We start from the raw sequence: 27,287 nt of genomic DNA, 5'->3' as shown, positions 1-27,287 counted from the left end.
TTTTTGGTGCTTTAATTTATTTTAAAAATGATAAAAATAGTTTTGCTAGTTTTCTTTATGTAGTTTACATAGCATTTAAAATATATAGAGCAGAATCTAATATAAAAGAATCAATTAATTCTTTTATTTCTGGATTCACAAATATTCCTGATTTATTTTATTGGGTTTGTGCTTCTATACCTTTAATCTTCTTGACAGTCCTGTATTCAACCCATGATGGTCTTGTAGTCAAATCATGAATGTATTTTTTTTTATAAACAAGATTAGTTCCCCACCACCTTCTGTTTCCCCCTCAGGGGGCAAATATGTTTGCAGTTTAGTGTATTTCCACCCCCAGTAAAACAATTATCAACTCAACTACTACTTTCTATTTACATCAGAATTATGTACTAATTTTTATGTACTAATTTTGAACAGAACTAACATTTCTCAATGTTAGTTTCTGAGATGTTCCATTCAGTTCAGTTCAGTCCCTCAGTCGTGTCCAATTCTTTGCAACCTCATGAACCGCAGCATGCCAGGTCGCCCTGTCCATCACCAACTCCCTGAGTCCACCCAAACCTATGTCCATCGAGTTGATGATGCCATCCAGCCATTTCATCCTCTGTCGTCCCTTTCTCCTCCTTCCCTCAATCTTTCCCAGCATCAGGGTCTTTTCCAATGAGTCAGCTCTTCACATCAGGTGGCCAAAGTATTGGAGTTTCAGCTTCAACAACAGTCCTTCCAATGAACACACAGGACTGATCTCCTTTAGGATGGACTGGTTGGATCTCCTTGTAGTCCAAGGGACTCTCAAGAGTTTTCTCTAACACCACAGTTCAAAAGCATCAATTCTTTGGCACTCAGCTTTCTTTGTCAGTCCAACTCTCACATCCATACATGACTACTGGAAAAACCATAGCCTTGACTAGATGGACCTTTGTTGGCAAAGTAATATCTCTGCTTTTAAATATGCTTTCTAGGTTGGTCATAACTTTCCTTCCAAGGAGGAAGCATCTTTTAATTTCATGGCTGCAGTCACCATCTTCAGTGATTTTGGAGCCCAGAAAAATAAGTCAGCCACTGTTTCCCCATCTAGCTGCCATGAAGTGATGGGACAGGATGCCACGATCTTAGTTTTCTGAATGTTGAGCTTTAAGCCAACTTTTTCACTCTCCTCTTTCACTTTCACCAAGAAGCTCTTTAGTTCTTCACTTTCTGCCATAAGGGTGGTGTCATCTGCAAATCTGAGGTTATTGATATTTCTCCCGGCAATCTTGATTCCAGCTTGTGCTTCCTCCAGCCCAGCGTTTCTCATGATGTACTCTGCATATAAGTTAAATAAGCAGAGTGACAATATACAGCCTTGACATACTCCTTTTCCTATTTGGAACCAGTCTGTTGTTCCATGTCCAGTTCTAACTGTTGCTTCCTGACCTGCATACAGGTTTTTCTAGAGGCAGGTCAGGTGGTCTGGTATTCCCTCTCTTTCAGGATTTCCCACAGTTTATTGTGATCCACACAAAGGCTTTGGCATAGTCAATAAAGCAGAAATAGATATTTTTCTGGTACTCTCTTGCTTTTTCAATGATCCATCAGATGTTGGCAACTTGATCTCTGGTTCCTCTGCCTTTCCTAAATCCAGTTTGAACATCTGGAAGTTCATGGTTCATGTATTGCTGAAGCCTGGCTTGGAGAATTTTGAGCATTACTTTACTAGCATATGAGATGAGTGCAATTGTGCGGTAGTTTGAGCATTCTTTGGCATTGCCTTTCTTTGGGATTGGAATGAAAACTGACCTTTTCCAGTCCTGTGGCCACTGCTGAGTTTTCCAGATTTGCTGGCATATTGAGTGCAGCACTTTCACAGCATCATCTTTCAGGATTTGAAATAGCTCAATTGGAATTTCATCACCTCCACTAGCTTTGTTCGTAGTGATGCTTTCTAAGGCCCACTTGACTTCACATTCCAGGATGTCTGGCTCTAAGTGAATATAACACCATTATGATTGTCTGGGTCGTGAAGAACTTTTTTTGTACAATTTTTCTGAGTATTCTTGCCACCTCTTCTTAATATCTTCTGCTTCTGTTAGGTCCCTACCATTTCTGTCCTTTATTGAGCCCATCTTTTCATGAAATGTTCCCTTGGTATCTCTAATATGCTTGAAAAGATTCCAGTCTTTCCCATTCTATTGTTTTCCTCTATTTCTTTGCATTGATCGCTGAGGAAGGCTTTCTTATCTCTCCTTGCTGTTCTTTGGAACTCTGCATTCAAATGGGTATATCTTTCTTTTTCTCTTTTGGTGAGATGTAATGTAATATAATATGCTTCAAATTAGTCCAGACATGATCTTCTGTCTTTTAATAAAGTTTTTCTCTTTTAACAAATAATACACAATTATTTTACTAATTTCAGTTTAGGCATTTGATAATTTTGTTTTCAAGTCAAATGAGATAATTTCCCATATATCTTCAAATTAACTATTACAAACATACTGGAAATTCCATGTTTTTGCTTATCTGTATTTAAACCTGTTATACCTTCTCTTTAGATTTACAGGTTTCCCCATTGATATCTTAAATCTGTGAATACAGTGTTTCCTCTAAGCACTTTAGATAATTCTGCTGCTGCTAAGTCGCTTCAGTCGTGTCCGACTCTGTGCGACCCCATAGACGGCAGCCCACCAGGCTCCCCTGTCCCTGGGATTCTCCAGGCAAGAATACCGGAGTGGGTTGCCATTTCCTCCTCCATTAGATAATTCAGTGTGTGGTAAAACACTCTTTGAATTTGGGTAGGGTTTTACTTATACATATCATTTTCTCCATTTCCCAATACCTATTTTTTTCCAGCTTTCTTTAATTTAGTTATGATTCAGTTTTCATATTTGCCTACTTAGAAAAAAAGAATTGCATATGTGCCTCCTAAATCATTTTAATGTGATGGACAATTCACATATGTCTACACATGACACACAACCTGGGTTCCACCATGATCCTCCAGGGAACTGACAACAGAGATATGGTGTGGCAGTTCTCAAAGAAATGTTGTTGTTTAGGCACGAAGTTGTGTCCAACTCTTCTGACCCCATGGACTATAGCCCACCAGGCCCCTCTGTCCATGGGATTTCCAAAGCAAGAAAACTAGAGTGGTTGCCATTTCCTTCTCCAGGGGATCTTACCTACCCAAGGATTCAACCTGCATCTCCGGCAACTCCTGCTGTGGCAGGCAGATTCTTTATCACTGAGCCACTAGGGAAGCCCTCAAAGAAATAGTATTGGTGAAATGAATGAACTTAGACAATTTCAGAAGAAAGTTTATATTACATAAAATGAAATCTCTATGAGAGCTGTGTATTTCTACTGACATATATTTGTCTATAAAATGGAAAACCATTCATAATAATCAGGAATAAATTGTTCATAGAGACAGAATTTGCAACTTCACCTGGTTTATGACATTTTTCCTTCCCTTCAATACCATAAGATTTATAGTGTTAAGAAACTAAAATTAAATTCTTGTAGAATTACTGAAAGACTAAAAACATAAAAACTGCAGCTTATGAAGGTGTAAAAATGAGAAATATAAAAACAATTAAATCATTATATACCCACTTTTGCTTTACATGTGTTTTTAGTTTTATACCTATGGCGTGTATATATTCGGTTTCACTAGTTTTTGACAGTGAGTATAACACTTAAGAGAACTGAATTCATTTGCTTCAAAATTTTAATTAGAGAGATAGATCATTTTGTGCAATAATTTTGTAACCAACCCATGTGTTTGGAAAATATTACTATATTTAATCCATAATTTTAAATAATAACTAATGTGTTTTAAAATTTAGACAGATGTAAATCATCTTACATTTAAACAAATGTTAATCATTAGAAAGTCATCTGATTAATTCAGTGCTAAACAAAGTCAAAACCGTAAAGAGTGCTTTTCTTTTTATATTAGAGTCGTCTGTACATTAACTAACATACTGATATCTTTCCAAAAATAGTATTTTAAAATGACTGGTGGCTCATAAAGACAGAAGCAATTTTTATATCACATTTCTCCTGACAAATATCAGCTGTAGATGAATATCAGTCCTCTTTAATATATATTCTAGATGGTGTGCTTAATAACAAAATCATGCCATAGAATTCACCATGATTAAAATCCACCAGACTAATCTCCTTAAGATCAAATCTCATAATAGAGAGTCAATGAATTGTGACTGCATTCAGCAGAACAACTATTGCTATTTTGTGCTTCATATAACCTAGAAATTAATACTAGACTTTCTAGTGCCCAAACATCCTCCATTTTAAATTATATACATGAAGAAATTATGTGCCTTAATTATATCAAGAAGAAGGACTGAAAGTAATATACTAGATGTGTATTTACTTTACCCCCTTCACTTTACAAAATATCTGAACACAAAATCCTGAAAAATTTCCTTATTAAAGGGCTAATCCAGTGAACTGAGAAAGCACAATATAATTAAAACAAAAACTAAGAGAGAGAAGTGTCACAGATGTGTACAGACCACAAATACTTACACTGAACATCTTCCGTAACTCATTTAATCTCCCTCATGATTCCTTTTTGGTCTCCCTAGTTGAATAAGATACATGAAACATCATGATATATGAATGAATTCTCAGTGTCTTTTAGCAGTTGGATAAACGTTCGGTTCTTTTGTTGTGTCTTAAGATTGAGGATCCTCCTCTGCTCACTCAGCACCCAGTAGCTCTTACCAGAACTGTGGAAGCTTCTGCATCACTTTAACCTTCTCCTTCTGGCCCCCAGATAAATTACAGTCCTCATTATCTGTGATGCAGTCATCCTATCACTTGCCATTCAAGTGAAGATCCCAAATTGTCAAGCTTTGGAAAATCACAGTTCAGAGAAAATAAAAATATCTCTAGCAAAGACCTCGATAGATGCTATTGTTAGGGAAGAGCATGAAGGCATAACCAAGCCAAGAAAATATTCAGCACTGGCACTTGGTAGTCAGTGAAGAGAAAGATGTTGCATGTGAAATACAATTCCGAGAGCCATCGAGGTGCTTCACAACAAAGATTTCACTCTGTTGAAGACTGATATTTGCATTATTTGAATTTACAGGACTTAGAGTGGGTCAGTCAGAATTCTAATGTTTAGGAATGTTCCCTAAATCTGCTTATTTAACTTATATGTGGAGGACATCATGCAAAATGCCAGGCTGGATGAATCACAAGCTGGCATCAAGATTGCCATAAGAAATATCAATAACCTTTGGTATGTAGATGATATGACCCTAATGGCAGACAGTGAGGAGAAACTAAAGAATCTCTTGATGAAGGTGAAAGAGATGAGTGAAAAGGCTGGCTTAAAACTCAACATCCAAAAAACTGAGATCATGGCATCTGGTCCCAACATTTCATGGCAAACAGATGGGGAAAAAAATGGAAACAGTGACAGACTATTTTCTGGGGCTCCGAAATCACTGCAGATGGTGACTACAGCCATGAAATTAAAAAACACTTGCTCTTTGGAAGAAAAGCTATGACACACCTAGACAGCATATTAAAAAGCAGAGACATCACTTGGCTGACAAAGATTTGTATAGTCAAAGCTGTGGTTTTTCCAGTACTCGTGTATGGATTGGAGAAGGAAATGGCAACCCACTCCAGTATTCTTGCCTAGAGAATCCTGTGGACAGAGGAGCCTGGTGGGCTGCTGTCTATGGGGTCGCATAGAGTTGGACACGACTGAAGCGACTTAGCAGCAGCAGCCGCAGTATGTATTGATGTGAGAGCTGGACCATAAAAAATGGTGAGCACCGAAGAATTGATGCTTTCTAACTGTAGCGCTGGATAAGACACTCAAGAATACCTTGGATAGTAAGGAGATCAAATCAGTCAATACAAAAGGAAACCAACCCTGAATATGCTTTGAAAGGACTGATTCTAAAGCTGAAGCTCCAATACTTTGGCCACCTGATGAGAAGAGCCACTCATTGGAAAAGACCTTGATGCTGGGAAAGACTGAGGACAAGAGGAGAAGGGGATGGCAGAGGAAGAGATGGTTAGATGGCATCACACACTCAATGGACATGAGTATGAGTCAATTCCAGGAGATAGTGAAGGACAGGGAAGCCTGGCATGCTCTAGTCCCTGGGGTTGAAAGAGCTGGACAAAACTTAGCAATTGAACAACTCTTTTAAAACGTGGACAGAATTAGATATTCTAAATAAAAATATTTAATTTTTGTTTTTATCAATGATAATCCTGTGAAATATTTTTTTCAGTGAAATGCATGTGTAATAGAAAGCAAAAAATATGAGCATACCACATATGAGATATGTCAAACTTAACATCTAAACATGATCATGGAATTATAAACCTGATTCTAATTGTAACACATACTCTTTCATCGAGCTAAGCATTCGTTATGGCAGAAACAAATGACTGGAGACTTAAAGTATTCTTTGTACCACTGGTAAAAGAAAAGTGCTACATTAAGTTTTTTTTCTTTTTTTAAAAAATGGGAAGGTAGGCAGGTAAATGATACCTAGCCCCATCGTTTTTTTTTTTTTTTAAATAACTCTATTGTGCTAAGAGGAAATAAATCCTCTAAAATAGTAAAATATCTAGTAAGTGTATCAGACATCAGTCTCTCTTCTATGACCTACAGGTGAGTCAACTTAAATTTAATCAAACATTCATAACAAATCAAAAGACAGGTGTTTTATTATCCCAATTTATAGATAAAGCAACTCGCAGAGTGAATAGTATTTCAAGGTTACATAATTTTGCCTGCATTCTAGTTCCTCTTTTAACCACTGCATGATACTGCCTTGTATCTGTAGAGGACTAGTTACCTTAAAATTGATTCCAATGTCTTTTTCTCCACTTGTTGGAGACTTCCTTACTGAGAATAACTTACTGGAAATAATTTGTCTTGGGCAAATCTCAACCATAAATTATCCTGCAGGGGGCAATCTAACATGGCTGTTAAGAAAGTGCAGACCTGAACATCAGACTGACTTGGATATGCCTCTTGACTCTTCAAAGATTTATTTAAACATTAGGAAAATCCCTTCCTTTGACCTTAGTATCCTCCTGAGGTGTGTCAGTGGTAAATAATCCACCTGTCAATGCAGAAGACACAGAAAACACAGGTTCAATTCCTGGGTCAGAAAGATCCCTTGGAGGAAGAAATGGCAACCGATTCCAGTTTTCTTGCCTGGAGAATCCCATGGACAGAGGAGCTTGGCAGGCTACAGTCCATGGGGTCCCGAAGAGTCAGGCACGACTGAGTGACTGAGGACACAGACATATTAAAAAAAAAAAAAAGCTTAGGTATATTAAGTGAAATATCCACAATTACACAGATTGTGATTTTACAAAGGAAAAGCCTATGTTAGCTGGTTCTCAAGTCAGTTTGATTTCAACTCAACAAAGCTTTTGAAATAATCTGTGAATATTCCAAAATTTTCAAGTCATAAATGGTTTACTATTTTCAGCTACATATTCTTTTTGTCTAAAATGTCTTGAGGGGACAATTATCCCCCCTTTTATGAACTGTATTATTGGAGTACATATGTATATTCTCATGCCAGAGTTCATATGTTTGAGGTCACTGAAGATGCTCCAAACATCATTATTTATAAAATGCTGAAAAGTATGTTTCTGGCAATAAGAAAAGATGCAACTCTTGAGTAGTCACATATTATTCTTGTGTGCAATTTTTTTCATGTCTTAGTGTTGCCACAATATTTTCAACTGAAACTCAGAGTAACTCTCAATATTAGCATTACAACTAGGTTCAGATCTAAATTCTCATTGTCACATTTATTCCATCAACCAAAATCCTTTCCTACTCTTTCTTCCTCACTCACATTTCTGGGCACTCAGCATCTCCTTCTATGAGCACCCAGAATCACAGATTATGAGAAACTAAACCATACTCCTTCGCAGCTGCTGCTGCTGCTGCTAAGTCGCTTCAGTCGTGTCCGACTCTGTGCAACCTCATAGACTGCAGCCCACCAGGCTCCGCCGTCCCTGGGATTCTCCAGGCAAGAATACTGGAGTGGGTTGCCATTTCCTTCGCAGCTAAGATTCTGCATATAAAGTGGGTTCCAATGAGATGCACTGAAAGGAGATTTGGATGATTAAGTAACACAGAGACCATATTCTTACTGCCCTTTTGGTGACTGAAGAAGGTTGAGACATTCATATTGTGAAGTAACGGAGACATCCTCCTAAATCTGCTCACAGGTGCTGCAACTGTGTGGTAACAGAACCAGAAGCACAACTGGAATATCTTCTCATTTTCTGTATTAAATTCTTTTCTGCTTTAAAAATCTAATGGTTTTTGTTCTGTGCACTGAATTCATGCTGATACTTTCAGACAGTCTGTCCCCATAATCTCCTAAACTCTTGTTCACACTTTCTAAAGATACATGCAATTGACAGTTGACACGCAAATCCCCCTCACTCATGTCAGCGGTCATGTTTCTTCAATAGGTGGTTCTCCATCCATATATGCACTACCTCTGTGCTTACTCATGTACTTTTTGATAGTATTTACCCAGAAGAGGCCTGAAAAATGTTCATATTTTTCTAATCTCACAGTCTGTTTTCTTCTCTAATTTTTGTCAGGGTAACTTTAGATATGCATAACAACTATGAATCTTCTTCAACACGTTTTATTTTTCCTCATTACAATTATCTTTTGTTAATGCCAACAAAACACAAACCTTCAAGATGAGCAAATGTAGTAGATTTAAAGCTGTGATCAATTATGGATTTCATAATTTCCCTTGTCCCTCTACTTTAATTTCCCACCACTTTCTAAAGCAATGTTTCTCTGTATATGTCAGTATCTCTTATCTGTTTTTATATTCTATTACTATCAATCTAATTTAAGGTCTAGTTAACGTTACATGGAAATGTTGCCTATATCTCTAGTCTTTCTCCTTATCTTCAATCTCTCTACTCCAAAACTGCTAGAATCGCCATGTTCTGAAAAGGTCTTTAAGGCATTGCATCGTGAGATCCAACTCACACTGCCAATAATACTTTTAGCCATCTCCATTTACTCTAATCATATTTAATTTTATTTTTCTATATTGATTCTATACTTGCAATGTCTCACAGGAGTGTAATCATGTGCATTCCTCCATGGGAAAAGTAATCTATATAATAAACATATTAAAACTACCTTAGACATTTACCATTCATATTTCCTTGTCTTGTAACCCCTTTACGGTATTTACCTCCTATTTTAGTACTAACTTTCTGTGGGTTCTCTAGGCCATACAGACCACAAAATCTTCCATGGCTCTTCCACAATAATTCTAAATTTCATCAGAAATATATTAGAAATTAATCCTTTCTCATGTTTTATGTCATCTTGCCTCAATTATCACATTGTCCTATTAAATTCTAAAGTGTCTCAATAGATGAAACAAGTTATATTCTTTTTGTGCTTTCCAAAATTCTCATGTCTCTCTGTAGCATTTTGTATCATACATTCAATTCACAATTTTGCATTGGCTTTATGGTTTCAGTGGCTCCATTTACTTAAAATAGTGTTTTTAAGTTCCACTGAGTTACTAAGTTTCTAAGTTCCACTAAGAACACTAAATTAATAGTGTTCCCACTTCTCTGTTAAACAAATTTGTCAAATTTAGTTGACAAATTAAACAAGTTTAGTCTGTGGTCCCTGTTCTATTTGAAAATTAGGTTCTGAGATAATTTATTAGGACTTTGGTAAACCTTTTCTATTGTGTTACTTTGGTGTATTTTAAGAATTTTAAGAATTTTATTTCTTCTAAAGTTGCTGAGAAATTTCTACCTTTTATGATAGATGGCTTTACTGTAATATCATGTAAACATTAGCAGATAGATTAATGTTTAATAAATAATGAATTCAATTTTTAGCCATCAGATTCATCCGATGTATTTAATAAAGACTTCTGGTAAAATCTCTGGGAAATGAAAATCATATTTTCATCAACCAACTAAAAGAAAACATGGAGCAATTTAATTTGTGCTAGTTTTTACTTAATTAAAATATTACATTACTTCCTGATTTTTGTCATGACTATTTAAATACCTTTTAAGATTATTTTGGAGATTTTCAGTGTTGCCATCTGCTGGAAAAGTATCATATGTGCTGTTATGATTGTTGATATTGATATACAGCTTTTAATTAGAATCTTTTTTTAAAGCATTATCTCAAATAATACTTTAAAACATTAAAATAAGAAGTTTATAAGCTATTTCAGACATATTTCTATGAAATTATTATTATAGTGACTTTAAAATTTAAGAAAAATTGTACATAGCCATAGGTCATTAGTAATCTCAATTTCTATTCTCCTAGATGTATTCTTTTCTCCAAATTCAAAAATACATAAATCTTGGGACTTGTGTAATTCAGATAAATAAGATTTTTCTACCAGTAACTTAACTTCAAAATTCTACTTGTGATCACCTATAGCCTGTGAAGCAAGCAAAACTGGTGATATCAGGCATTGTTATAAGACATCCATTTCTTGATCTGATGATATAGAAAAACTGACCGCTCTAATTCTTCAGAAGACACAGTGCAATATATTGAAAGTTGTTAGGAAGTGACAGACTATTTTTATAGTCAAAAGCTATTGGTGAATTGATATATTTTACAAATTAAATACTGAAACATTTAAAAAATATTTTATCTCAATGATTTATTTTCTAAATTTATATAAGTTTTGGGATAACTTGGAATTCCTGTACAATATTCTCTTCAATTAATTATAGAACCATTACCACATTGTTATCTCATGTCTATGATAGCTCTTTTACAGCAGATGGCAGTACTTGCAATATTATATTTTATTTAAAAAAACTATTAATATTTAAATAATAGAATTCAATAGATTTAAATATTTTAGCATTTGTTACCTGATACATTTATGAATTTAACATTATTAAGACAATAATAATAACAGATAACAAATTTTACTGAAATATTTAAGAAATATTTAAAGAAAAAGAAGGTCTATGTATTTAGTGCCTTAATAGCCCTACCACTTGTTATGCAAAATGTCATGCTAAAACTAGTATTATGAATGGTATTATAAAATTGTAGCTCCACAAGTATTTTAAATAAGATAATAATAACCAATAAATAATAATTAACATAACAGAACAAAACCTTGTAAATTTCATTTGGAATAATTCCATACAAATCAATTTCCATATGAATTAAATTTACCATGTTAAGAAACCACATAGTTTCATATTTTGTTCACTTTAAAATAAGACAGTTTGTATATGTATACATCACCTCTAAATAGAATGCTCTTATAGGACACCCATTCCAATTAGATAAAATGCAATATCAATAATTAGATGGTTGCAGTAAATAATTTAACTTGGGGCTTTTTAGTAATAAATCAAATATCCAAAACCAAGAGCCATGATCAAACAAACCTAAACTAAAGATACACACTACAATTTAAATATTCCTAAATTTTACCAACCTGTAGGTTAAAACAAGTCAGTCAGTGTTCCTTTTCAATCTCAGGCCACCATAATATCCCCCAGCATGTCTCTACTGGTTTGTACAGCATCTCTCAGCATCCATCTCTGACACCCACAAGCCCATCTGATCATGTCCGTCTTACATGTATTTCTCCTTTTTGCAGCTTCACATTTTTATTGCCTTCTCAATTACTTTGAGGTAATGTCATTATAATCAGGGGGGTGCTCTTCTCATGTTGACTGTGCCTTTGCTATCTGAGCTCCAGAGGATCTCTGTATTGTATTTAGAAATGAGTACCTTTCCCTTCTGGCCCACACTTTGTCACATTTTAATAAACAAGCAAAAACAACAGTAAGACTTGTAAACTTGCCACCCAAAACTTTATCTGATGGAAATTTCCTTGAAAACAGCATCTTCTGATTTTGCCCATAATTCCTCCATGCACATAAGCACAAATTTAGCATCCCCCAAAGCAAACTTAAAGGACTCATCAGGTTGAAAGTATTCAGTGCATCATAAGGACTTTTCATTTTTATCACATCTGCTTTCCAGTCCTGGTATATATATTTATTCCATCCTGACATAGGCATACATTTCTGTCTACCAAAGACAAAACTCAAGTTCTTCAAGAGACATACTTACTTCAACATACATAATTAGAAAACTTGAAATTCCCTTTATGTAAACCTGTAACTACAAGGGATTGAAGTAATGGAACAAACATCACCAAGTATCCATGCCCTTCATTCTCCATACTAACTTCTGATGTACACATATTACAATGGCTGTGATGGGAATGTTCCAATTAGACAAGACCAATCATTTAAGAAGTGCACTTGCAAGCAAGCCTCCCCTCAAATCAAACTGAATGGGATACTTATTTTCATTGACATTCAGAAGCTTCCAAAAGACTTCAAATTTCCAAAACAGCTTAGCTGAAAGGTTCACATAAAAGATTGGTGCAAAGTTAAAGACACAAGAGATACCGAAAATAAGAGACTATAACACTATCATGATTCCCACTACTCCTCTCTATCCTTCTACTTTCCTCTCTGAAGAAATCACAGACTGGAAACAGAAGTTTCATAACAGCAGCAGCTACAAAGCAGGAAACAAAATACCTGCACCTCCCCCTACTTCACCCTCACAGGGGTCTACCATCCAAGCACAAGCATAAAAATATAGTGTCTTATTTTCAATCAACTAGGACATTGGGGGGAAAAAAGACTGTCCTTGAAACTTGCGTCAAATACCAACTCAAACGCTGCCAATCTACCTTTGTAGGAAGCCCCATATGAACATCTCCCAGGGTTAACAGAACTCAAAGGGATTCTCTGCTACCAGTTGTTCCTTTAAACAATTAAGGAGAAGCTAATATTAACACTGATGAAAAACCGTGCCAAATTCTGTTAGTTACTGGGGCTACATTCCTTACTTTAAACCCATCTCACTTTGGAGATCCTAAAATGGGATCCTAAGAAAACTTGCAGATGACAGCAAAGAGTGAGTTTTACCAAAGTCAGCTCTCTCGAGTCTCTGTAGTGTCCAGTTGAGAGAAGAAGATAAAATTTCACATTGCCTAGTATTGGTTATTGATTCTTCTCTCTCCCAGGGATAAATATTCCATTCCAGGGAAGGCTAAAAAGATTTCTTGTTTGTTTCATTTTGTGTCCTGAGAAGGTGGCTTGGCTTTCTGCCAACCTGGGACACTCAAGACTGTCAGTTCTTGCAAATGCAGGCACCTCAACCTTCTGGTTGGGGATCCAAAGACATGACAAGAAAAGAAATGTGGGTTTGGCACCAACTGTAATTACGTATGGCCTGACAGGAATGTGAATCGTGCTTTATTTGCAGTGTAGGTCCCATGGACTCCTGTTAGTTCTCAGGTTTAAGTCTTTTTGGCTATCTTTGGAAGTGGCTCTACATCTTGGAAGGGTAGTATCTTTTGCATCCTGTTTAAGGACATCTCTCTCATTTATTGGGTCATTCAGTACTGCCAGGAATATTTGTTGGTTGTCCCAGCTAAAGCTGGCCAAATTAGAAGCTGATATTAAAACTTGACAGATTTTTTTTTAGGCCTTCTTCTCTAAGAAAAAATGAAACTATTAACCCAGAGGGAAACATTCCAACAGCAAGCAACTCTAATCCAGAATGTAGGTATTATCTGATTTCTATCTTAGTTGAAGGACTTCTCTCCGATGTAAAGAAGAAAATTGAGGAAAATGCAATTTGGGTTGCAACCCAATTCTTTGAGAGTTAAAAACATCTGTCCTACAAATTGCAGACAACTTGTGTAGCTTGTCTGAAAAACTGAGACTGGAAGAATAGAAAAAAACCTGCCAGTTTTTTTTCTCAATCCTAAAACCTCTCCTTGAATGTATTGTAAAAATTCTGTGCTCCAGAAACAAAGGTCCTTCTTAAAGGAACTTTCATTCTTTCTTTGTGTCTTTGAGATGCAATTCTTCTCTAGGAACTAAAAGACATTTCTTCAAAGGACAAACTTCAGAAGAAAAAAATCCAGAGAGAAATCTATTCAGAAACTAAGCAAATGAAAAATCTTTGACGTCTTCTCCACAAATATTAGAAAAAAAGTTTATAACATCTGAACAGGTAACCATTACTTATTCTACCTGGCAGAAACTCAATTTAAATACAACTGTTCTTTTGTAACCTGGTGGCTTTTGCATTACTGGATTTTTCCCATGGCTAAAATATTAGAAGGAAAGTTGTAATACCTCTGTTCATGTCTGTGTGTTTATATATGCCTACATTCCTATGTTATAGATGTATATTTTTCTACCTTCAGTTAGTATTACCAAAATGAATTTATAAAGAGCACCACTTAACTGGCTTAAAGAAAATTAAGCATTGATTTAAATATATAACCAAAACTTAGCTAACTTGTGTCCCTCTAAATGCTCTGCTTGATCAGAATAGTATATCCAGGGTGCCATCCCCAAACATCAAGCCAAATCTAGGCTTTCTCACTGCAAATAAGACTGAATGTGTGCCCTCAGCCAATCAGGTATTTCCTATTTTCCCTTTCTTTGTCTTCATTCTTTGTTCTATAAAAACTTCCTGCCTTAAGCCGCATTTTGCAGTTTCCCAAAAGAAGACTGTTCACATCAAGAAGTATTAAATAAAATTGTATCACCTAAGTTGCTTTCTTTATTTATAACAGATATACAAGCTCAATCTTATAGATTTTCTCTACCTCTTCCTTTCCAAGAAGGCATCTATCTGTATAGGGAAGGGTTATGCAATCTGTGCCAATGGGGAGAGTAAGACTTAAATATATGATTAATCCACTGGATTCCCTTTGATTCTTGTCATGGATTATCTCACCTATTCTATTTCTACATTGGTTTTTAATGAGATAGTTGGTTCTGTTTAGCTTTTTAGAAGCCATCATGCAGGAATCTACTGTTGCAGTCACGTGATTTTAAGAGAAATATCATCTTTTCCTACAGCCCCCAACAGAGATGAAAGCAAAAGACTCTGGCCTTTGGATTTCCATTTAAAGTTTTTAATACATCCCTCCATGCTCAGAAGAAGGTCATGACAGATTTGACTAGGACATGTCCTTCCCTATCTTCTCTTTTTTACCTGTCAGATATTTTTTTGGTTTTAAGTCTGCTTTTTCCCCATTCTGTATCTCCTATACATTCTATCACACTTATTTCTGCTGTAGAATTTCATCTATACCTTCTGGAGCTAAAATGACATATAAATAACACAGACAAGTATTTACTTGACAAAAGAATGCACATCAAATCAAACTGATATTTAATTGGAGCTCAGGTATAAAAATTGAGTTAAAGTTCTTAGATGATATCACATTATCATTTAATTTTAATATAGTAACACAGGTTAAAATGTGACTTGTTCCAAATTACTTTTGGCTGAGGTATCAGAGCACCATGATAAGTAAATATTTGGCAAGGATCCCCATACCCAAAACAAGGTGGTACTTAACATACGTAAGACAAACAATCAGTTCAGTTCAGCTCAGTCGCTCAGTCCGACTCTTTGTGACCCCATGAACCGCAGCATACCAGGCCTCTCTGCCCATCACCAACTCCCGGAGTCCACCCAAACCCCTGTCCATTTTGACAAACAATAAAGGTGCAGAAATCTGTTTTGAGACTAGAGTCGTCATAAGCCTTCAGGTATAAACATTATTCTGAAGGGAGAGATAACTTCTTTGGAAAATGTTGTAATTCTGTGGCATTTTAGTAATTCTCATGGAAAGGAGAAATACACAATGTATTTTTTTCTAATTTGTGCTGAGAAGGGGCTCAAGAAAACAACTCATAACGTGTGCCCCCTGATTTTGAAGTGATGGACATGGGCCAAACACAAACCTAGAAATGCAAGTTGAAGACTATAAAAAAACAGGTCTCTAATGACAGAGTAAGAGAAAATAACTCCATGAACAATGACTAGAATGTCCACAATCTTTCAAGGAAATATCTCCAAGAGTTGCCATGAACCAAATGTTCTGCCAAGAGGAAACTAGGAGGTCTGTAGCCATTTTAAAAGTTCTTTGTCCTCAAAACTTTCTTGGAAGCATAAGACCAGAAGAGACCTCAGAAAGAAACTGCAAGAGGAAGAAACAGAAGTAGGAAGCTGGAGAAACACAATTTTCCAAATCACAGAGAGTGTAGTAGAGCAGGAACATAAAATAAGTCACAATTTGCACCTCAAGTTAAAGGGTCAGCTTTAAGCATCTGAAAATGCCAGAGGAATAACAGATCACTTAGCATCAATGAAGTCCTGCCTTTCCTACCAGTGAAAATGAAAATGAAAATGTTAGTTGCTCAATTGTGTCCAACTCATTGCGACCTTACGGACTATAGCCCACCAGGCTCCACCGTCCATGGGATTCTCCAGGCAAGAATCCTGGAGTAGGTTCCTCTTTCCTCTCCAGGGGATCTTCCCAACCCAGGGATTGAACCCAGGTCTCCTGCATCACAGGCAAATTCTTTACCATCCGAGCCACCAGGGAAGTGACCTCTCTTTACTAGGCCAATCCCAATTTGCATCCAACCAAAAACAATATGGTCTCTGTATGTGAATGGGGTGGCACACAGACCCTACTGTTTTCAGATGCATGCAAATGGTGACAGAGTAAGCGGGGTTCTATGTAGAGATACAAAGAAGCTCAACATCCTTTTTTTTTTTTTCCAATTTGGGTTCCTAAACGTGAAGCAGTCCCAAATAAATAAGAATAAGTAACTTTAAATAAAATTTAAGATATTTAGTAACTCATCTAGAGAGAGAAGAGGTTTTATACACAGACAGAAGAGTGCCAGGAACCACAAAACCATCATCAGTAATCTTGTGTGGCTAGTGCACAGGTCAACTTTTCTGGTATTGGAGGTACTGTGTACTCCCTGGGAGAAACAAGACAGGGAGTGCAGAGGGACAGATGACAGATGGCCAGTCAATTTGTACTTTCAACAGCTTACCTGTTATCTGATGTCCACCCAGACCTAACACCCTCAGCTAAGGCTGCCAATTTTTGCATCTTGGAGAAATGAGCAGGCAAAACTCTTAAGTGAAAATGGAAATAAAGCAAGAGTAAAATTTCAAAGCTTTCACTCAAATTAGTCTGCTATGCCCAAATTTTTCCATTCTAAGATGTCTTCTCCTGAACACAGATTGGGGAAACCCATGTTACCTTACGCATTACTCAAGGTTTTGGGGGTTACATGATCCACATTTACACACCATGTGCATAGCTTCTCCAAAGTCAACTTGGGAGTAGAAAGCCTTCTCTATATATTTCTATTACTAAAATTCCTTTCATATACCTCTAATTTTAAAACTTTCCCATAAAGAAAAACACTAACCTGAGGGGTGGCATGTCCTCAGGATCTTAAATCTCTTTTGGATTGTGCAACACAGGCTAACCTAAAAAAAAAAGAAAAAAAAAGAAAAAGCTTACCATGCAGGTTTTGTAGCCTGATTCATTATGTGTTTTCAACTACTTCAGTTCAAGAAGAAAAACGAATAAATCTTCAGTTACATATACACTTGACCATGGTGTTGTGAGGATATGGAATATGCAAAAGCAGCTAGTCTTCACTGGGTATAGATCACAAGCTTAGTTTCCTTCCAAATGTTTAGTAATGACAATTACAATTATCAGAATCTCATATATATATTTCATTTTTTCCACAAAAAGCATCCCACTATCACAAATACATACATACAATCAAGCCATATTATGACTCATTTTTCCATAAATGCCAGCACAAAAATCAATTCTATGTGGAGTATTAAATTCTCAAATCAAACTATGTCCCCGAATTACAAATCAACCATTTTTTAAATTTCTATTTTCTATAAATCATCTCCTAAAGTGCTTGAGAACTTCATTATATCTTAAAAATTACAAGAAAGAGTTCAGACATGAGTGTTTACTTAGGCTTATATCACCCTTCCACAGTTATCAATATAGTTACATGGATGGATGCAAGTCTTAAGGACTTATGACTCCCTCCACATCATATCCAGAAAAGTATCACTAGTTGATTCCACATTCTATGTTATTTGGTATTTATTTGGATTATCGTATATACCCTTCTTCAAGGATAAGCAATGAGTTGAGAAAAGAGGGGTAAAGCAGCAAAGATCTATGGTCCTAATGTTTTACCTTTTATATTTCTCATCATCCTTCTCATTCTTTTTCATGACAGACACAGTTTTCCATAGTTTTTTTTTTCTTTTTTCTGGTCTCGAAGGGAATTTAATCATATAGTCTCTCAAATTGAGGTAAAATGGGAACATGGCATGTTTCATCAGGAAAAAAAAAAAAGCAACAACTGTTCTGTGATTATTAATCAAAGATAATACAAAATATTACCACTGTTATTTAAAAACTAAAGCTCCAATACTTTGGCCACCTGAAGCAAAGAGCCACCTCACAGGCGAAGAACTGGATGCTGGGAAAGATTGAACACAAAAAAGAGGGCAGCAAAGGATGATATGGTTAGATAGCATCTCCGAGTCAATGGCCATGAATTTGAGCAAACTCTGGGAGGTAGTGAAGGACAGGGAAGCCTGGCATGCTGCAGTTCATGGGGTTGCAATAAGTCGGACGTGACTTAGTGACTGAAGAACAACAACTTTCAAAGACAAATCAGAGTCAGTTGCAATAAACAAAATGTACTCGTGACTGCTGCTGTTGCTGTTTAGCTACTCAGTCGAGTCTGACTTTTTGCGACCCCATGGTCTGTAGCCCACGAGGCTCCTTTGTCCATGGGATTCTCCAGGCAAGAATACTGGAGTGGGTTGTCATTTCCTTCTCTAACTAGTGACTTGTAGTTTCTACCAAATATCTAGTTTATCCAGACCTCCAATGTAATGTAGTGAAAATGATATATACCACTTCTGCCTTATACTGCTCTGACAATCTTTCACATTCTCTTTTTCCCTATTTCCATAACTAGAAGTGAGGGAGTTGAAGGCTTTAAAATTTGTAACTATCACAGTGTACAGAGATAGGACCTTTTAATCACTGTGAAGAGGACAGATTCCTGGCTAGAAATAACTGCACTGGAGTGCATGCAAGCAAGACATTTATTTTTATTATAGGAAATTAAGATAAACTGGACTATAAAAATTAACTAGAAATTCATTTGGGGTTTAAAATAAGCTGTAATGTTACTATTTAAACAAAGAGGGGGACTGGAATGTAGACTGTAGTCAGAGAGATTAGTTTTGTGCTGGAATTGGCTTGATTGTGTGATTCTGTGCTTCTTTTCATAACTCTACACCCAATAATTTCAAAATATTATCTTTTAATTAGTTGGTCTGGGAATATTTATGCCAGACAATTTGGCAAACAGCATGTACCAAGTTTTTTCTCATTATTTTTGTTGGGGTTTTTTTTTGGATTTGTATGGTTATTTTCCAGGATGCTGGGTGTTAAACTATCAAACCACTAAAGAGTGTTTCATACCTAAATTCATGTATTAAAGATGAGGCATTTGGTGACTGTGACAAGGAACAGTATGTGATTCAGGAAGTGAATAGCTGAAGAAGAAATTAGAGATACTTATTAGAGGTCTGCATGGTAGAATAACAGCTATACCATCACAATGAAGATTTAAGTGGAAAAGAAAATGGTGAGGCAGTTATTTCTTTCAAAGGAAGGCATGATGAATCCCTGGCAGATAGTTAGCTTGCTGGAAGGAGCCAAGGAAGAGTGGGTAAAGTTTTTGGCCCTTGGGCTCAAAGGAACAAAACTATTACAAAGAGGTCAAGGATTACATAACCAGATGTAAAAATGGGAGCAAACAGGTATAGTTTAGCTTTCACTATGTTAAAACATTATATTAGGTATTTCTATAAATATTAATTTCATTATGAAACATATTCATCAGATTACAAATAGTTTTATGCTCTTTTCCCCTAGATCAATCTGGATCAATTTAATTGCTATATTATCTCTGTTCTTTGATAAAACTACTTAATTTTTCTACTTATTTAATCTTCAAATTTCTGGTTTTGTTTGATTTGTCATGCAGAGTATTACATGTTATCCATTCAACTACATACGGCAAACATAATTTTAGGAAATAGCTTATAAAACACTTAACAAAAATACAAAAAGTTATATTCCTTTTAATATCTATGTTATACTTTCAGAAAGAAAAATGCTTGTAATCATGTAATATATTTATATGATCTTGGTTTTTTCTTTGTGATTCTTATTCTATATTATTAGCCAGTTTTATTTAAATTATATTTAGAGTCTATCAATTTATTTATGTAGCTATTTAAAAATTATATGTTTAGTTACAGTATTTTCTTATCCTGTAAATCTTTGAAATAGAAAATTTTTCCCTAAATTTTAATTTTATAATGGAAGAAAATCAGTATTCCAATTCAAATTAGTATGGATGCAAACATTTATCATTTGGGATAACAGAAAAAGTTTGCATTCTTCTTTTATTTGTAATACTTGCTAGATAGAATGAATACCTGAAACATCTATATGACAGACATAAACTTTCAGGAGAGCAAATTGATATAAATTATTAATACTATCAGTTTAATATCTAAGAGTTAAGAATGGAATTTTTAATATAAGAATCACAATTTCAATACAGAATAAAAGAAAGTTTATGAAAATTTTAATGTATCCTGATGTTTTAAGTGTATAAAGACAGTCAAACATCTAAGTAAACATATATGCTTAAACAATTTTCATTAGTGTTTTCTAACAGCAGAGGGAGATATTGAACTACAAATTAAATATTTTTCAATACACATCTTTTGCAGAATGATTTGTAGGCCATTACACTCCTATTTTGAACTTAATTTTCCTGAGAAAATACCTTCTTTATTTTATTAAGACGTCTTTTCCCCAGAATCTGTTTCAAAACCAACAAAGTCCTTTAGAAAACCTGAGTATCAATGTTGTTCCATTATGCCAATAGGAATATCATTGATGTTTTACTTAAAAAACTCACATTAAAACATTAAATAACACCCATCTTAAGCATGTTATATGTTGTCAGAACTGGTTGGTGCAGTAGAGAATGGCTTTTTTACCCTGAGCCAGACTGGAATGGCTGTTTCTCTTATTTACTAGCTGTGAGACCCTCAGCAAGTTATTTTCCTTTCTTAATATCATTTTCCTTATCTTTAGAATGAGAATAAAAATACTGTCTTTTATAGTGCTGCTGTGAAAATTTTTTAAAAATTGGAATACAGTAAGTGCCCAGTAGTAATCTCCCAATAAAAACAGTCAATATATATTTATTAAATTATTATCACTACTACTTTTAGAATTTGAGAAATATTTATTGAAATAATACATGAAAAATATGCAGTTATGCAATTATTATCCTATGAAACTAGATTACCTAAAACATTTCTGATACTCTGCATTTATACTGTATAATAATTTGTGTATGATAAACACAAATGTGCCTGAGATGACTTGAATACTAAACATGCAATTTACATGTTTGTGTCCTGTACAATATAGTCATTCTAGCATAACATTTCTCTGTGTTTTAGGTTTTGTTATAATAGCTAATCATTCATTTAAAGATTTCATTAAGTGTGATCAAAATGAAATTATAATTTTAACTAATATATTGCAAGTTATGTTGTATTAGCCTGGTCACTGTTAGGAAACAAAAGTCATAATAGATCTAAAACACACACACACACATATTGATTAGCAAAATGCTCTTTTCACAAAATTCATGTTCCTTCTTGCCAATACGTAGCTACATAACAGCAGACTTCAAGAACTACCAGTTGAGTGACCTGATCTTCTATGGAAATATCCAGTGCAAAATAAGAAAATAAAATATTTTGGGAGAACTTCTAAAGTATGAGAGAATTCTTTTTATAATAGGCTTTTTGGGTTTAGGAGTCTAAAGTATAATCCAATATTTTAAAATTTATATAATAAGGCATTACTCTAATATCAAATCTATTTTATTTTGTCATCATGAAATTTAATTGGAAATAGTTAACTGTTCAGTTCAGTGGCTCAGCTGTGTCCGGCTCTTTGCAACCCCAAGAACAGCAGCACACCAGGCTTCCCTGTCCATCACCAACTCTCAGAGCTTGCTCAAACTCATGTCCATCGAGTTGCTGATGATATACAACCATCTCTTTTCGACCCCATGGACTGCAACACTCCAGGCTTCCCTGCCCCTCACCATCTCCCGAGCTTGCTCAGACTCATGTTCATTGAGTCAGTGATGCCATCCAACCATCTCATCCTCTGTCATTCCCTTCTCCTGCTACCTTCAATTTTCCCCAGCATCAGGATCTTTTCAAATGAGTCAGGTCTTCACATCAGGTGGCCCAAGTATTGGAGCTTCAGCTTTAGCATCAGTCCTTCCAATGAATATTCAGGACTAATTTCCTTTAAGATGGACTGTTTGAGCTCCTTACTATCCAAGGGACTCTCAAGATTCTTCTCCAACACCACAGCTCAAAAGCATCAGTTCTCTGGCACTAAGCTTTCTTTATGGTCCACCTCTTACATCCATACATGACTGTTATTATAGTGGTATTTTAAGCATATTTTCAACTCTTCATTAAAGCATATATTAGAGGGAAAAAAAAATACCATCCCAATCAGATACATTTCCTAAAAAGGATATTAAGAAATAAACGGTTGGAGAATGAAATAATACTGGTACTACATAGCTGTATCTTGGAGCAAGGTTACTTTAATGACTTCAAATGGAAGTATAAGATTGAATTTAATTATAATGAGATTAGTAGCTCCAGTTTTCCTTTGGGTTTATACCATTCTCAGGACTTCCCTGTAGCACAAATGGTAAAGAATCTGCCTGCAATGCAGGAGACCAGGCTTGGATCCCTGGGCTGGGAATATCCTCTGGAGAAGGGAACAATAATTCACTCCAGTATTCTTGCTTAGAGAATCCCATGGACAGAGAAGCCTGGTGGGCTACAGTCTATGGGGTTGCAAAGAGTTGGACACAACTGAGCGACTAATAACGCACACACTATATCATTCTCATTGGAAAGATTGCTGTAGCTTTCATTTAGATGCAACATTATTCTATAAAGAATGATTAAAACTTGACTCTTGTTAAGTACTTCATTTTCTGAATTGTTTTATTATGTTATTATACTTTATAAAGTATTTTTCTAATAAGCTCCCATTATAGAAGAATGTTTTCTCCACTAGCCACCAGGGAAGTCACTAGCAGAACCAACAACCCTAATTTCTACCAGTTAATTCAAATCCAGACAAGAGTAAACAAGAATCAAGTATTCCTCTAGATGCTGGATTCAAAATCAGTTTTAAGGGAGAGAAAGGACTTTGACAGGCAAGATGAGCAACAGGAAGCAATACATATTTCAGTCAGAAGGAACAGCTTAAGCAAAGAATAGAGGAAAGAGAGGAAATGAGGGAATCAACTGTAAGTATGATCTACTGCTAGGTATACACAGAGGCATGCAAGAAGTGTGTAAGAATTTAGGAGTCAAATTATGTAGAATTTCTAATGCCAGGTTGAGTCGATTGAGTCCTTAGATTAATAAAATGATAGAAATTCCCTGGTGGCACAGACGGCAAAGAATTTACCTGCAATGCAGGAGACCTGGGTTCAATCCCTGGGTCAGGAAGATCTCCTGGAGAAGGAAATGGTTACACACTCTAGTATTCTTGCCTGGAAAATTCCACGGAGCGAGAAGCTTGGTGGGCTACAGTCCATGGGGTCACAAAGAGTTGGACATGACTGAGCAACAAACACACAGAAAATCTTAATGACCTACTCAAGAATTTATTTGCCAACCATTTGCTCATGAGTCTGAAAATGATAAGGGCAGGTCATTCCCTCTAGCCACTGACACCGTTCAATGATACTCTAGTCAATTTATGGCCCATATGCTTCTACTGCATGGTTTCAAGGAAGAAAAAGTAAAAAGTGTAACTTTTACCTCTGACAGATCAATGTGATATATTTTAATAAAATACGTAGAATTAAATTATGCTTTGTATGTTATTGAACATATATTCAAATTCATAAAACATTTTAAGTATTTTTTGCCAGAAGCCTATTGGAAAATATAAATCTATTTTTATTTCTACGTGGGTACAAGTTTCCAACTGACACTCTAATTTGCCAACCAATAATCAATTATGTTAGATTAAAGTCACAAGGACATGTTGTGAATTCACTTCTACTGAAAGAATTTACTTAAAATAGTGTATACTTTTTTAAGTCTTCCTATTTGTAGCGGCCTAACAGAATTCTTTTATATTTTTATCTCTGAGGGAACTATAAAATATCTCAAAATTCTGTTAGTACACAAGCAGGAAATGTAAGAAAACAAAGAGAAGATAGTGGCTGAGTGACAGAAACAAAGACTCAAATAGTAAGCGTAAGTGTTTGGTAAAATCTATAGAAGAGAGAAGAAGGAGAAATTAATATTTTTTGAGTGTTAAAGAGGTATTCCCTAACTAAGGTCTTCATGTATGTAACTCTTAGGTATTGGAGGAGCATTTTTAATAGGTGAGAAAAAAGAAGATTGAAGGAAACAGAGTTAAGTGCCAAAAAGTCTATTTCTAAGCTATCAGTTCAGTTCAGTTCAGTTCAGTCGTTCAGTCGTATCCGACTGTTTGCGACTCCATGAATTGCAGCACGCCAGGCCTCTCTGTCCAACACCAACTCCCGGAGTCTACCCAAACCCATGTCCATCGAGTCAGTGATGCTATCCCACCATCTCATCCTCTGTCGTCGCCTTCTCCTCCCGCCCCCAATCCTACCCAGCATTAGGGTCTTTTCCAGTGAGTCAACCCTTCGCATGAGGTGGCCAAAGTATTGGAGTTTCAGCTTCAACATCAGACCTTCCAATGAACACCCAGGATTGATCTATTTTAGGATGGATTGATTGGATCTCCTTGCAGTCCAAGGGACTCTCAAGAGTCTTCTCCAACACCACAGTTCAAAAGCATCAATTCTGTGGCGCTCAGCTTTCTTCACCGTCCAACTCTCACATCCATACATGATCACTGGAAAAACCATAGCCTTGACTAGATGTACTTTTGTTGGCAAAGTACTGTCTCCGCTTTTAAATACGCTATCTAGGTTGGCCATAGCCTTCCTTCCAAGGAGTAAGCGTCTTTTAATTTCATGGCTGAAATCACCATCAGCAGTGATTTTGGAGCCCAGAAAAATAAAGTCTGACACTGTTGCCACTGTTTCCCCATCTATTTCCCATGAAGTGATGGGACCAGAGGCCATGATCTTAGTTTTCTGAACGTTGAGCTTTAAGCCAACTTTTTCACTCTCCTCCTTCACCTTCATCAAGAGGCTCTTTAGTTCTTCTTCACTTTCTGCCATAAGGGTGGTGTCATCCGCATATCTGAGGTTATTGATATTTCTCCCGGCAATCTTGATTCCAGCTTGTGTTTCTTCCAGCCCAGCATTTCTCATGATGTACTCTGCATATAAGTTAAATAAGCAGGGTGACAATATATAGCCTTGACGGACTCCTTTTTCTATTTGGAACCAGTCTGTTGTTCCATGTCCAGTTCTAACTGTTGCTTCCTGACCTGCATACAGGTTTCTCAAGAGACAGGTCAGATGGTCTGGTATTCCCATCTTTTTCAGAATTTTCCACAGTTTATTGTGATCCACACAAAGGCTTTGGCATAGTCAATAAAGCAGAAATAGATGTTTTTCTGGAACTCTCTTGCTTTTTCGATGTTCCAGCAGATATTGGCAATTTGATCTCTGGTTCCTCTGCCTTTTCTAAAACCAGGTTGAACATCTGGAAGTTCACAGTTCACGTATTGCTGAAGCCTGGCTTGGAGAATTTTGAGCATTACTTTACTAGCATGTGAGATGAGTGCAACTGTGCGGTAGTTTGAGCATTCTTTGGCATTGCCTTTCTTTGGGATTGGAATGAAGACTGACCTCTTCCAGTCCTGTGACCACTGCTGAGTTTTCCAAATTTGCTGGCATATCGAGTGCAGCACTTTCACAGCATCACCTTTGAGGATTTGAAATAACTCAACTGGAATTCCGTCACCTGCACTAGCTTTGTTCGTAGTGATGCTTTCTAAGGCCCACTTGACTTCACATTCCAGGATGTCTGGCTCTAGGTGAGTGATCACACCATCGTGATTATCTGGGTCGTGAAGATCTTTTTTGTACAGTTCTTCAGTGTATTCTTGCCACCTCTTCTTAATATCTTCTGTTTCTGTTAGGTCCATACCATTTCTGTCCTTTATCGAGCCTATCTTTGCATGAAATGTTCCTTTGGTATCTCTAATTTTCTTGAAGAGATCTCTAGTCTTTCCCAATCTGTTGTTTTCCTCTATTTCTTTGCTCTGATCACTGAGGAAGGCTTTCTTATCTCTCCTTGCTATTCTTTGGAACTCTGCATTGAGATGGGAATATCTTTCCTTTTCTCCTTTGCTTTTCGCTTCTCTTCTCTTCCCAGCTATCTGTAAGGCCTCCTCAGACAGCCATTTTGCTTTTTTGCATTTCTTTTCCATGGGGATTTTCTTGATCCCTGTCTCCTGTACAATGTCACGAACTTCTGTCCATAGTTCATCAGGCACTCTGTCTATCAGGTCTAGTCTAAGTTATCAGAAAAGTCAAAACTAACAACAACAACAAAAAATCAGCTCTTTCACTGAAAATTTGTGAGCAGTACAGAAACAGGCTAGTAAATAAAAATTGTAGTGATGTGTAGCATCTATTAGTGGAAAGAAAAATTTGAATTTGAAAAATTATCCTAAGTGTATGCAAGAAGAAATATTAAGACTGTTGAATAAACGGTGTGGATAAAATGCAAAACCAATGTGAGAAAGAATAAACATTTAGGGAGAAACAACAGAATTTCAAAATAAACTGAATGCTGCAGTGGTAAAAATAGAGAAAGGCAATGCCAAAGAATGCTCAAACTGCCGCACAGTTGCACTCATCTCACATGCTAGTAAAGTAATGCTCAAAATTCTCCAAGCCAGGCTTCAGCAATACGTGAACTGTGAACTTCCAGATGTTCAACCTGGTTTTAGAAAAGGAAAAGGAACCAGAGATCAAATTGCCAATATCCGCTGGAACATCGAAAAAGCAAGAGAGTTCCAGAAAAACATCTATTTCTGCTTTATTGACTATGCCAAAGCCTTTGTGTGGATCACAATAAACTGTGGAAAATTCTGAAAAAGATGGGAATACCAGACCATCTGACCTGTCTCTTGAGAAACCTGTATGCAGGTCAGGAAGCAACAGTTAGATCTGGACATGGAACAACGACAGGTTCCAAA

The 27,287-nt window shown here is 36.1% G+C and overlaps 1 long non-coding RNA gene across 2 annotated transcripts in view; it reads right to left on the bottom strand.

Moving 5' to 3' along the window:
* Window positions 1-27,287, bottom strand: part of LOC145529435 (uncharacterized) — a 286,481-nt gene that overhangs the window by 215,618 nt on the left and 43,576 nt on the right. For both annotated transcript variants that reach the window (XR_014071224.1, XR_014071223.1), the window contains exon 2: window positions 17,350-17,410. This is a non-coding gene — a long non-coding RNA (uncharacterized LOC145529435). The remainder of the gene's footprint in view (window positions 1-17,349; window positions 17,411-27,287) is intronic.

The sequence above is a fragment of the Giraffa tippelskirchi genome, chromosome 12 (assembly GCF_054371585.1).
Source record: "Giraffa tippelskirchi isolate mGirTip1 chromosome 12, T2T-mGirTip1v1.2.pri, whole genome shotgun sequence".
Classification (NCBI taxonomy): domain Eukaryota; kingdom Metazoa; phylum Chordata; class Mammalia; order Artiodactyla; family Giraffidae; genus Giraffa; species Giraffa tippelskirchi.
Note: the sequence above shows the minus strand (reverse complement) of the source record. Positions and strands in the feature narration are given on the sequence as shown.